General features: G+C 38.4%; 1 long non-coding RNA gene across 1 annotated transcript in view; it reads left to right on the forward strand.

Moving 5' to 3' along the window:
• LOC132841688 (uncharacterized) overlaps positions 1-6,990 on the forward strand; it is an 18,789-nt gene extending 11,799 nt beyond the window's left edge. The window contains exon 3 of the long non-coding RNA XR_009647955.1: positions 6,672-6,990. This is a non-coding gene — a long non-coding RNA (uncharacterized LOC132841688). The remainder of the gene's footprint in view (positions 1-6,671) is intronic.
• The last annotated feature ends 3,867 nt before the right edge of the window (positions 6,991-10,857 follow it).

The raw sequence follows: 10,857 nt of genomic DNA on the forward strand, positions 1-10,857 counted from the left end.
GTACACACACACTGTACACACAGACACACACACTGTACACACACACACTGTACACACACATAGTACACACACTGTACACACACACACACACAGAAGTTAAAAGCGAAAAACAAAGCTATTTGGATTTCTGTGAGCGATGACCTCCAGCTGTTGTCTTCCTGTGAGTCATTTACACACTCATTCAGCTCTTTTTCTTTCACACACTAGAGGCATGTCCTCACCTGCTGGGTTACACACCTTATAGCCCTGTCACATCAGCTCACACTACTTGTTTGTGTTTATAATTAGAATTCATATGAAGTCTAAAGTTTTTAGTATTTTCTTTAGTGACTGTGTGAATCGAGTCGAATTGAATCCAGCAGTTTGTGGAGCTTATGAATCTTTTATGGACAAATCCATCACAGTGTCTCCTGATCACACGCTTCAGTAGAAGAGCTTATAAAGGAGGAGAATCTCCCACAGATCTTCAGACACTCCAGACTGTTGGGTTTGTTAAATCAAAGGCAACCGCAGCAAACATTTTTGTCTAGCATTTGATTGTTTGTTGGAAACATAAAAATGTGTGTTAAAAAATATATATAATAGAATGTAATGTTACATTTTTTGTGCCGACTAAATAAAACAGAATTCACACACAAAGAGAAAAACGTGTGTGTGTGTGTATGTGTGTGTGTGTTAGCAGAGATGTTCTTATGTGGCTTTTGTTCCCTGTTGAAAATAATTACAAAAGATTAATTTATTAGTTAATTTTAATTCTCATGAATTTTTTTTGTAATCCGAGTCTGTACACAAAGAGATGTTAGGTGGAGTGTTTGTTAGGTGATGTGTTTGTTAGGTGGTGTGTTTGTTAGGTTGTGTGTTTGTTAGGTGGTGTGTTTTTTAGATGATGTGTTTGTTAGGTGATGTGTTTGTTAGGTGGTGTGTTTTTTAGATGATGTGTTTGTTAGGTGATGTGTTTGTTAGGTGATGTGTTTGTTAGGTGGTGTGTTTTTTAGATGATGTGTTTGTTAGGTGATGTGTTTGTTAGGTGGTGTGTTTTTTAGGTGATGTGTTTGTTAGGTGATGTGTTTGTTAGGTGATGTGTTTGTTAGGTGGTGTGTTTATTAGATGATGTGTTTGTTAGGTGATGTGTTTGTTAGGTGGTGTGTTTTTTAGATGATGTGTTTGTTAGGTGATGTGTTTGTTAGGTGATGTGTTTGTTAGGTGGTGTGTTTGTTAGGTGATGTGTTTGTTAGGTGGTGTGTTTTTTAGATGATGTGTTTGCTAGGTGGTGTGTTTGTTAGGTGATGTGTTTGTTATGTGGTGTGTTTGTTAGGTGATGTGTTTGTTAGGTGATGTGTTTGTTAGGTGATGTGTTTGTTAGGTGATGTGTTTGTTAGGTGGAGTGTTTTTTAGGTGATGTGTTTTTTAGGTGATGTGTTTGTTAGGTGATGTGTTTGTTAGGTGGTGTGTTTTTTAGGTGATGTGTTTGTTAGGTGATGTGTTTGTTAGGTGATGTGTTTGTTAGGTGATGTGTTTGTTAGGTGATGTGTTTGTTATGTGGTGTGTTTTTTAGGTGATGTGTTTGTTAGGTGATGTGTTAGGTGATGTGTTTGTTAGGTGGGGTGTGTTTTTTAGATTGTGTGTTTGTTAAGTGGTGTGTTTGTTAGGTGGTGTGTTTGTTAGGTGATGTGTTTGTTAGGTGATGTGTTTGTTAGGTGATGTGTTTGTTAGGTGATGTGTTTGTTATGTGGTGTGTTTTTTAGATGATGCGTTTGTTAGGTGATGTGTTTGTTAGGTGATGTGTTTGTTAGGTGGTGTGTTTTTTAGATGATGTGTTTGTTAGGTGGTGTGTTTGTTAGGTGATGTGTTTGTTAGGTGGTGTGTTTGTTAGGTGATGTGTTTGTTAGGTGATGTGTTTGTTAGGTGATGTGTTTGTTAGGTGGTGTGTTTGTTAGGTGGTGTGTTTGTTAGGTGATGTGTTTGTTAGGTGATGTGTTTGTTAGGTGATGTGTTTGTTATGTGGTGTGTTTTTTAGGTGATGTGTTTGTTAGGTGATGTGTTAGGTGATGTGTTTGTTAGGTGGGGTGTGTTTTTTAGATTGTGTGTTTGTTAAGTGGTGTGTTTGTTAGGTGGTGTGTTTGTTAGGTGATGTGTTTGTTAGGTGATGTGTTTGTTATGTGGTGTGTTTTTTAGGTGATGTGTTTGTTAGGTGATGTGTTTGTTAGGTGATGTGTTTGTTAGGTGGTGTGTTTTTTAGATTGTGTGTTTGTTAGGTGATGTGTTTGTTAGGTGGTGTGTTTTTTAGATTGTGTGTTTGTTTAGTGATGTGTTTGTTAGGTGGTGTGTTTGTTAGGTGGTGTGTTTTTTAGATTGTGTGTTTGTTAGGTGGTGTGTTTGTTAGGTGGTGTGTTTTTTAGATTGTGTGTTTGTTAGGTGATGTGTTTGTTAGGTGATGTGTTTGTTAGGTGGTGTGTTTGTTAGGTGGTGTTGGATTTGAATAGATTTCTCTTGATGTGCTGAAGCTTCAGAATGACTGGAAGGCGTTCAGTATAGAAGAAGAACAAAAGAGTCTCTTAGTGTTGATTAAAGATCTGTAACACAGCCTGGGAGCATTTCCTCTCTCAAGAATGACAGCGGATGGAAAATGAGTGTGAGAGCTTCTCTCTCTCTCTCGATGTCTCTGTCTCTCTCTTTGTCTCTGTCTGTCTCTCTGTCTGTTTCTCTCTCTGTCTGTGTCTCTCTCTGTCATTGTCTGTCTCTCTCTCTGTCTGTCTGTCTCTATCTGTCGTTGTCTCTCTCTTGCTGTCTCTCTCTCTGTCTGTCTGTCTCTATCTGTCGCTGTCTCTCTCTTGCTGTCTCTCTCTCTGTCTCTGTCTGTCTCTCTGTCTGTCTCTGTCTGTCTCTCTCTCTCTCTGTCTCGCCATCACTCACACTGACAGTTTGTATAAGAGTTGTTAAAGTGCTTCAGTTATAAATATATTTATACTGACCCCAGGAAAGACTCAATCAGCAAATCCAACACTGCGAGGATGTGTTGAGGTTCTGTAGATTTGCTCAGGAGACTCTTGTTATATAAATGTTAAAATGTTAAACAGAGACACAAAACTAACAGATTCATCTCATATTGTTTTGTTGAACGATGTTTTCTGTGTTGCTCCTGCTATCTGCAGTATGATTCATTAGAGAAATATTACACTGATAACCAAAACTGTTGGCTTTAGTTGAAGATGCAAATTAATTTTTTTGTTTCAGTTGATAAATCGTTCAAAGCCAAAGGAAGGCTGTGTTCTGTGTCCGACCCACACTTTGTCTCCAGTTCCGTGACTGTCCCTGATATTGTCATTGTAAATTACAGACTTCCTGAGGCTCCAGTGCTCTTTGGTTGAGGCGACAGTCTTTTATTACAGTGTCTGTGACTTTATTACGCCCTTTCATCTCGATACCTTCCTCTAGATGTTGCCGCTGTGATGTGGCGTTCTTTAACATCCGTGTGTTCAGCTGATTTGCGGTCTAGCAGCAATTTAGCTTCACCTACCGAATACCTGTTGTAAAAAACTGCACCCGATTTGGTGTTAACACGTTCGCTGTCTGTTTAGAGTTGGACTTTCTGATCCACTGCTTTACTCAGTCTCAGTCAACAGAAAAATCAAGGGTGTAATTTCGTCTCAGGAAATGGAATTGTAAGTCTAACAGTCTATTTCCAAGCGAGGGTGGAATCCCTGATGAGCTGAATGCTTGGGTTCATCTGTGGTGTGTTTTTCTTCTAAGTATAAAGCCTGAAAAAGAGCAGCACCACACGGGCAAAGGAGTAGCTGTTATTTCTGAGCTGTTTCAAGTTGATGACACGCCCAAAGATGGAGACAATTAAAACATCTAAGGACTTGTCTCTGACTCCAGACCACCCAGATCAGACATGTAAACATGTTTCAACTGGTGATGCCATGCAGACTGTCCACAACACATCAGACCGCACTTTCAACTGTGTAACACTCAGTGTTAGACTCTTATCACCTTCCCGTGTGTGTGAGTGTGTGTGAGAGAGAGCGCGCGTGTGTGTATGTGAGCGTGCGTGCGTGTGAGTGTGTGTGTGTGAGTGTGTGTGAGCGTGAGTGTGTGAGTGTGTGAGCGTGAGTGTGTGTGAGTGTGTGTGTGAGTGTGTGTGTGTGTGAGTGTGAGTGTGTGTGTGTGAGTGTGTGTGTGTGTGAGCGTGAGTGTGTGAGTGTGTGAGCGTGAGTGTGTGTGAGTGTGTGTGTGAGTGTGTGAGTGTGTGAGCGTGAGTGTGTGTGTGTGTGAGTGTGTGAGTGTGTGTGTGAGTGTGTGTGTGTGTGCGTGTGAGTGTGTGTGTGTGTGTTCTTTTTCATTCATAATTAATGATTAAATGTTGAATAAATTTACCTGCAAATATTAACAATAAAAAACAATAAATCAGCCCTCCCAATAAAACATAGCCATCAATAGATTATGCACAAATATTTATTTTAAATAATATTTCTTCTTCTTCTTCTTCTTCTTCTTCTTCTTCTTCTTCTTCTTCTTCTTCTTCTTCTTCTTATTATTATTATTATTATTATTATTATTATTATTATTATTCTAAACGAGATATTAATTTCCCTGATAGGTTTTCACTAGCTTTAGATATAACATCATTATTAACCAGTTTATGAAATTGAAATGAATTTAATTAATGTGCCCCATAATAACCCTAATAAACACTCTGTCATTTTATTTTAATGATATTATATATATCTATATAGACAGAAGATTATTAAGCTTCATACAGGATACAAAGCAGACAAAAAGGTAGCACATTACAAGAAACAGTTTATTTTTGTCAAGCTTAAATCTACAGACATTGTGATGTTTGGGATCAGTCATCGATTCCTGGTTTACTTTGTGGTCTCATGAAGTTTAATATCTTTTCAGTTGTTAAACTCTGTAATCTTTCATGCTGTATTTAAATAGACAGCAGACAGAACAGCGTTATTCTCTAAAACCCTCGCTATTAGAAGTCTGACACGAACAGCTTCACCAGCAGCGCAGCCTTGAGCTCGACTCAACAGCTGTGGACGATCTGTGAGCTGAAAATTATATTTATTGTGTGTTTAATTCAGGCGACTGCTTTTTCTGTGCTGTGACTCATGAAGCTGCTGATATTGTCCTCACTTCCTGCGTTGAACAACACAACTGAGTCAACACATTATTCTGCAGTCTAATTTAGATGGAATGTGATCGTTTGTTTTATTGTTGATAAACCGTAAGATCTGAGTTGAGCTGTTTAATGGAACATGAACACTGCACTCATGAGCTGAGCGTCATCCTTTTCTCCTCGTGCCTTTATTTGCCTCTTGTGGGGCAATATTTTTAGCGTTGTACAAGTTTAATCCACACTAACAATAGCCCTCGTTCAAGCTTTTATTTAAAGTTGGGTTTAAATGTTTGGGTGTCAACTAATAATTTCCACCAGATTTAAGTTTTAGCGAACTTTTTTTTGTGACACCCACAAAACCCCATAAAAGGTCAAGCGCAGACGCCTGAAAACACGAGGACAATTTTAATCGTGAGCGTGAAAGAAAAAGTTCTCGCTTCTCTCGCTGACTCGCTTCTGTGCCCATAAAAAATCTACTAAATCACATGAAATAATCTAACGCTGCTGAAGCACATGAAAGATTCCGAATCTGGAGACAAATGACAGAAAAGGTGGATGAGGTGTGAATCGGGTGAGATGAAAAGAAATTACACTGAGAACAGGAGAAAATAGACTGCTCAGTGTTAAAAGATGATGCCCAGACAAAGTGAACACACTTTTATAATCCAGCTTTCATACTTCCCCCTATATCCCTACAGCGCCATTTACACAGACTTTCACAGACTTTCCCTTAGAAGAATGACGAGTGCTAAATCTTTTGTTAGCGGAGGCGTATGTTTACAGTTTACAGCTCTACGACTCAGACAGACCGACCCCACCTCTGTTTATACACTACCATGTCCTCTGTCTTCAGACGCTTTTATTTATCCTCATTTATTGTGTTGATGACAAACCTTTTTTTTTTTTTATAATCGTTAGGTAAAAGGCAGTGGAATAAATCACCTGGTTTTTACAAATGTTCTGGATGCTCCTCTCATTCCCTGACTTAGTGGATTATCATGAGGATGTGTGTTTTGATAGAGACTTAAAACTTCTTCTGTTAGTCACTCTGGAAAAAGGATCTGCTAAATGCTGGAATAAAAAAATTAAGTTAATTTAACTTGATATCAATGCAGTAATTTATGCAATTCATCAACTAGGAATTGCATAAATTACTGCATTGATATCAAGTTAAATTAACTTAATTTTTTTATTCCAGCATTTAGCAGATCCTTTTGCTGGATAATTAAGGGGAACTTTTTTCCCCTAAATTACAGGATATTCTTGTGAAGTTCCTGTGTAAATGTTCCTATAAACAATTTACAGATGAATCAGTTTATATCCAGCTTGATAAATGAGGCCTGTTATGGTAAAGCAGAAGGAAAAAAAACAACTAAATTTGATTTTAGCCAGTGGATTGTTCGGTTTTATGAACTGTGTTGCTACACGTGATGATGGTAATAAATAAATGTAAAGGTTTTTGTTTTTTTTGCTTGTTCTCTAAATGGAGGTTGTGAAAGGTGAAGCTGGGACATTAATGAGGTTTTCTGTCTCTCTTTGCCAGCTGCAGCGATACTCCGTATCAGTGCGTCACCATCTCGCCGACTCCAGAAAACAAACAGAAGACAGACAAAACGACTGACAGAAGCGTGAGGGTGAGTAAAAACGCTGAAGGGAACATTTCAGATCAGTGAATTCATTCCCTACTAACGTGCAAGGTTTTAAAAGTCAGGATTAAAATTCCAAAAAACTTTCACCTCTGTTGAAAAGAGCATGAAACACTGCTTTATCTGTTCCATAACAATTCATTCAGAGGAGAGAGAGAACTCAAAATGGCCGACTCTGTTTTGTCTAGCGCCCTGATCCTACACCCGTGCTCTGCAATTTCCATTTTATCTCCAGTTTATCTCTAGTTCCTTTCTCATCGGTTGTTGGGTTGTAGGTTTCTTTTAAGATATTTTTAGAAAGAAGAATTAAATATTTGAACCAAGAACCCTGTCTAGACAAGATTTAGCATCATATGTCTCACCCCTGCCTCAGATTGACTGTACTGTTAATTCACCCACACATTCTCAGTTCTCTTCTGCACCTCTCCGTCCACCTGTCACTCACTCACTGACTCATCTAGCTGAAAATATATGTATGTATTTCCACCCAGCTCTCACAGCACATGTCATTTCACCTCAGGTTAATGACCAGAGTTATGATTTTATGCTATCCAACATGTATGTATGTAGGTTTTGTTCATAGCATATCTATCCACACACACACACACACACACACACACACACAATTCTTGGACATATCAGTGATTCATAATAAAATATAGATACATATAGTAAATATATATACAGCACACTGGTCATGTGATTTTTTTTTAGTGAAGAACATTCACAAAAGGGGAAACATCTGCATTTGTGAGGGAACCGATAGATCTGGATCACAGCGAAAGCCACAAGCCACATTATAACCATTAGAGTTGTTATAACCTTCAGAATATAGTCACATCAAGCCAAAGAAATGCGTGTATAATTTTCCCATAGTGTGTCACCGCCACTGACAATGCCAGCTTTCTATTGTTTGCATGCTGGCACAGGCTCTTGTTTATGGTGTTGAGCTCCATATTATTAACTCCATGACAGCAGAGATTGGTTGTTAGGTGACTGTCGACAGATATGCTCTCTGTATTTAATTTTATAGCTGTACACCATGTTACTTCTAGTGTTTAGTGTTGTGTCTCGTACACAAGTTAAATTTATTCAGTGAAATGATGATTTTACACACTGAGGTTTCTTTTCATGATGTTTTTTTTTCCATCACTAATACATATGTTGTTCTGTGCTTCAGATAATTTCTGTCTTGTAGTAAGACCTAATTTAAAAAAACTACTGCTTGTGATCTTATAACTCACCTGTTTTACTGCTCTGGGCTTAAGTGTGGTCTAACTGATATTCAGACATCCCCTGTATGGCCAAACGTATGTGATCATCACACCTTTACATGTTCAGTAACAACTGAACTGAACAACAACTGAATGGTCAACAACCATTCAATTCAAGTTTATTTGTATAGCGCTTTTTACAATGGACATTGTCTCAAAGCAGCTTTACAGAACATAAACATAGAACAGAAGGTAAACATAAGGAATAATATAAAGAATTAATATAATAAAAAATTCAAGATTATTATTAGATATATATAGTTCACAATGTGTATGTATTTATCCCCAATGAGCAAGTCTGAGGTGACTCAGGCAGCAGTGGCAAGGAAAAACTCCCTTAAATTGGTAAAGGAAGAAACCTTGAGAGGAACCAGACTCAAAGGGGAACCCATCCTCATATGGGTGACACTGAAGGGTGTGATTACAAATATACATTCAAACAAATGTTGTATTGGTGTAAGGATCACATGGAGTTCAGATCTCCTCTTTAGTATCACAACCATGTGCTGGTACTTGTTATAACATTGTGGTTATATGTTCCATCCAATTGGGAAGGCTTTCCTCTAAATTTTGGAGTGTTACAATCATTAGTGAGATCAGACACTGATGATTGGAGGTCTGGGGTTCAGTTGTTGTTCCAGTTCATCCCAAAAGGTGTTTAGTGGTGTTGAGTCAGAGTCAGGGCTCTGTGCAGGACACTCGAGTTCTTCTACATCATGTCTTCATGGAGCTCTTGTCATGACGGAAGAGGGTTTGTGTGTCAGTTCCAGTGAAGGGAAACTGTGATGCTGCAGCGTCCAGAGACATTCTATACAATTAATATTTGTGGCAACAGCTTGGGGAAGAACCACACGTGGGTGGGATGGTTGGGGTGCATATAATTTTGGCCATTTATTGTACAGATATTGTACTATGTACTATATGTGTAGTATGTGTTTTTTAGTATGATAAAAAATGTAGCATGTTTACCTGTAATGAAGAAGTTAAAATTAAAATTAAGTATAAATAAATCAGAAACACAAAATTAAAATTAAATTTTTTTGGTCACTCTGTAAATATAGTTGAATGCTCCAATGGAGGCCTACAGGCTGTTGCTTTAGAGGTGCACATTCCAAAACAAACGCTTAAATGATTAAGAAATATGACCAAACAGCTGGCTGAAAACTGCTTGAAGTCATATTAAACATCAGGATCCATAGCTTATAGTTAGACAGGTCTTATGCATTAGCCTACAGCTGGTCTGATCACATGTAAGTGAAATCGTCCCTGTTTAAGCCCGTAGCAGACGCTCTGCTGAACAAGCGAGACTCAGACCCCAGCTGGGGGTTGTCATGGGAAAATCTGCCTTTCTCCTTAACTCTGTGTCTGCTTCTAATTTACCCACAGCTTTGTTTAAATGTGCTTATACTGTCAGTGTTGGACCTATTAATTCAGATCTGCAATTAAAATGTCCAATTAGAAGGTTTCACCTGGCTTACATGCTCTGAAGTTGTGATTCTCTGGGAATGAACCTGGTTTGGAGTGAAAGAAGCCATCATTTCCGACAAGTTCTTGTAATCATGTTCTGGTGAAGAGTATGGGAGGAAATGTGTGACCTAATCGGTCAGCATCACAACCAATGAGTTGAAGCACAGGAATGTTGTAACCAATGTGAAATTACACAATGCTTGAATTCTGTTGAATTATTGTTCAGATAGTATAAAAAAAATCAGTAACGGAATTGTTAGTTTTATTTAACAAATGAAAATATATAATATCCGTCCCTCTGTGCTGTTAGAATAAGCTCCACTCTTCTTGGAAGACTTTCCACTAGATGGAGATTGGCTTTGGGGATTTTTGTTCATTCAGCCACATAAGCATAGTGTGAGGAAGTGGGGTTGAGGTCAGGGGTCTGTGGGACACTCGAGATTTTCCACACTAACCCTTGGCCATCCAAGCTCGCTTTGTGCTCTGGGGCGTTGTGATGCTGGAACAAATTTGGGCCCTCAGGCTTAATGCTAAAGTCTACACAGGCACTTGTGACCTTCAGACTTCATTGAAGAAACACATGGGTGTGATGGTCAGGGGTCCATTAGTAAAATCATCTACCAAATAATGAATTTTTATTAAGGCTTCACCTGTTTTACACTTTAACTGGAGTGTAATTTTAGGCCTTTCACTGATGCATTATCACCAGTAATCAAACATCTCCTGTACCTCAGTGCCTACGTAAATGTTCCTTATATGAACGTCATAATCAGCCTTTTGTCTTTTGTCAGGTGTTGAAACTGAAGTAGTGTTTCGACTTGCATTAGAACACCTTCATCTGCTGCCTGAGCAACATGTCTGACAGATGACCTCCATGTCAGACGCTCCTCCCCTAAATTCCCATTGCCTTGACTTTCACCGCTGGCTTTAATAAGCCCACATCCATAGTTATTTTCATTACAGGATAATGAGGCTGTTTTGGCTGCTAAAGTGTAGGAAAGTTTACTATAGACAAACCTTAACGTTAACCTCAGGTATCCACAAACCTGGACATACAGCATATAAAGTCTATATGAAGAATAGGCTTATTTCTTATGTATCTGTCTCCAGATCCTAATTTAATCCTCAAAGAATTTTTTCTGTTTATCTGCTTACGCTTATGGACATGTAAACAAAACCGTGGACTTCAGGAGATCATGAACTCTTAACAAATCATGATGAAATGACACTGTTTTTTATTTGGTTTGTCAAATACACTTAATTTGAGATATTTATTGCAGATTGTATCTACAGTTTAAAACCCTTACAAACTTCTGGAGAAAAATCTGGAGTGTGGTGTCCA

The sequence above is a fragment of the Tachysurus vachellii genome, chromosome 1 (assembly GCF_030014155.1).
Source record: "Tachysurus vachellii isolate PV-2020 chromosome 1, HZAU_Pvac_v1, whole genome shotgun sequence".
In the NCBI taxonomy this organism is placed as follows: domain Eukaryota; kingdom Metazoa; phylum Chordata; class Actinopteri; order Siluriformes; family Bagridae; genus Tachysurus; species Tachysurus vachellii.